The sequence below is a fragment of the Symphalangus syndactylus genome, chromosome 4 (assembly GCF_028878055.3).
Source record: "Symphalangus syndactylus isolate Jambi chromosome 4, NHGRI_mSymSyn1-v2.1_pri, whole genome shotgun sequence".
In the NCBI taxonomy this organism is placed as follows: domain Eukaryota; kingdom Metazoa; phylum Chordata; class Mammalia; order Primates; family Hylobatidae; genus Symphalangus; species Symphalangus syndactylus.
This window is the reverse complement of record NC_072426.2, coordinates 82047209-82050203: the sequence shown is the minus strand read 5'-3', so window position 1 is coordinate 82050203 and position 2995 is coordinate 82047209. Positions and strand designations below refer to the sequence as shown.

The 2995-nt window shown below is 39.9% G+C and overlaps 1 pseudogene; it reads right to left on the bottom strand.

Annotated features, from left to right (window-relative positions):
- Positions 1 to 1850: 1850 nt before the first annotated feature.
- On the bottom strand, positions 1851 to 2686 carry LOC129480119 (double homeobox protein A-like; annotated as a pseudogene).
- Between the last annotated feature and the right edge of the window lie 309 nt (positions 2687 to 2995).

Genomic DNA, 2995 nt, shown 5'->3' with positions numbered 1-2995 from the left:
ATGAAATTATGTAGATCTGGAGGAAGAAGATGGCCAGAAAAAGCCTCGTCTCATACCACTTGGGATGAACTTTGAGGACATTATGCCAAGTAAAATGGGACAATCACAAAAGGAAAAGTATTGTCTGATTCCACTTAATGAAGTAGTGAAAATCATCAACTTCATAGACAGAAAGTAGAATGATGATTGCCAGGGGTTCGGGGGAGGAGAGAATGGGCAGTTACTGTTTAATGGGGACAGAGTTTCCATTTTGCAAGATGAAAAGAGTTCTGAAGATAGATGGTGGTGATGGTTGCACAACAATGTGAATGCATTGGATGCTATTAAACTGTATACTTACAACGATTAAGATGGTATATTTTCCAGCCTGGCCAACAGGGCATAACCCCATCTCTACTAAAAATGCAAAAATTAGCTGAGTATGGTGGTGTGTGCCTGTAGTCCCAGCTACACGGGAGGCTGAGTTAAGAGAATTGCTTGAACCCAGGAGGTGGAGGCTGCAGTGAGCTGAGATTGCATCACTGCAGTGCAGCCTGGACAACAGCGTAAGACTCTGTCTCAAAAAAAAAAAAAAAAAATGGTAAATTTTATGTTTCATGTATTTAACCAGAATTTTAAAAATAACAATAAATAGATACATTTATAAAAAATTATTTTAATATTTTGCAAATGAACATATTGAATGTCAAAAATGGGTTTTCATTAGTGAAACAAGTAACTTTCAAGTAGCATAATTAATATTAGAAAATGACTTTCATTGGTGAAATGAAATGTAGTCAGAGCATGTGGATTCACTAAAATTGTCATTGTTCCCCAGCCTTACATGAACCGGGCATAGAAGAGCATTCAGCCTGTGCTGGATACTCCCTGGGCAGAGCACAGTGTAGTCAGTGATGTTTGTAGAGATGGGGTCTCATCATGTTGCCCAGGCTGATCTGGAACTCCTGGCCTCAAGCAGTCCTCCTGCCTCAGATTCCTGAGTAGCTAGGATCAATCCATTGTTGAAGAGTACATGGATGTTACTTTGCACACTGTCAACCTGAATTTGTGTTTGCTTGACATTGCCTAATTGTTAGTTTCAGTTTCAGCTTACCCACTTTTTGTCAGCAACATGCAGAAGAGACTGTGCCCTTTTTAGTGTATCATATCAGGGAGCATCTCATGTTGGTTTGTGCCATTACTGGTGCAGTGACTTTCAGCCACTTGGTTAAGGTGGAGTTGGCCATATTTCTCCACTGCAAAATTACTGATTTTCCTTTTGTAATTAATAAGTGTGTGTGAGAAGATTCTTTGAGATGAGGTATATATCTCATTCTTCATTGAAATATGTTTTTTTAAAGTGAAAGAAAATTTATTAAGAAACTAAAGGAATAAAAGAATGGCTACTCCATAGGCAGAGCAGCGTCACTTTAAGGTTTTGACGTCAACAGATTTTTGTCCAAATCAATCATTACTGCAATGATTGAAAAATGATTATTACTAAGTTTATTTTCATTGTCTCAAGGTCTGCTGAACTCTGGATCCAGGCTGTGTCAATAGGGTAGTGTGGTGCCTCCTGTACCTGTCTCGGCCTCCTACAGTCCTTTTTATTTATTTTGTTTTTATAATAGAGACAGGGTCTTACTATGCTGCCCAGACTGGTTTCAAACTCCTGAGCTCAAGCAATCTTCCTGCCTCAGCCTCCCAAAGTGCTGAGATTACAAGCGTGAGCCACCACACCCGGCCAAGTTCTTTACCATCTTCAGAAAGCTTAACTTGCAGTTTCAGCAGAAGGATAGACTCCCAGGAAGACTGTGAGAGAGATTTAGGGCCCAAGTTGATAATATCCAATACACTGAACTTGACTGTGTTCACCATGTTCTGGCTCTAGAGAAATGAGAGTGCTAGTGAGGTTGGTGCCATTTTGTGTATCTTCTGTACCTTGAAGTCCCTCAGAAACCTTGCCCCTGGTCTTCTTGTTCTAAGGACATAATAGGTTCCCTTTTCTCTGGAGATGAAATCTAGATCTTCAATTTTGGGAACCAAATTTGGACTCTGGACTCTGGAGCACCAATTTCTTCAGCAAGTTGTTCTCTGGAATCAATCCCAGGGTATGGATTTTTCATAAATGCCTTGATGAGAGTGAGTAACTGAGAGGTGCTATAGGTGGTACAACACTGCCTGGCTTCTCTACTTTGAAACTCCACACCAGGTTGATCTTGCCCATAGCTGTGGCTTGAATCTAAAGTCTCTGGTTCTGGTCTTTTCTGGAATCCATTCCTAGCTCTTCAATTCTGAAACCAAATCTGGATTCTGTACTCTTCTGTATTGATTTCTAAAGCAAGGTTTTGTTTGGTAGCATAACCTGGGTAAGGTTTTTGATTGAAGGTATTGATAAGGATTTTCAGTTGATCTTCTGTGAATTTGGTGTGATTGTTCCTGCGATTTGTTGCTACCATCTTGTGTGAAGAGGTGTCTTTGGCCGTGCTGGAAAAGAGTCCTGGAGGCTGAGCTGCTGTCTGGGACACTGCTTACAGCTCATTTTTAAAAAGAAAGATTGCATATAATACAACATAATTCACAAATCTAAAGCATATGATATTCTGGGTTTTGACAAATGAAAACACCTGTGCAACTTCAACCTTACTAGGACATGGATGAGAGTTTCTACCCGAAAGCACCAGTATTCTAACAAACAGCTTTGCATTTTTCGAATTGTTCAGTTCCTGTGAGGATTCCTTACTCCAAGTTTATGACAAATATATTCAGAAGGCATAGTCTACAATTAGTGTTTGGGTAAGTATTTTCATTGATTGTCTGATTATTTGCTGTGAATTTAAGTATGCTGATTTTTATGTAGTTGTCTTCTGAGAAACATTGTGCCATTTTTTGTGTGGAAACCACTTGTAGAATAAACAGAGATTATGAACACACAGAGTCGGTTGTGATGGGCACATCTACCTGTGGCTGCCATTTAAGTGGATGATGGAATCCGACTCTGGAGCATCGGCAGCCT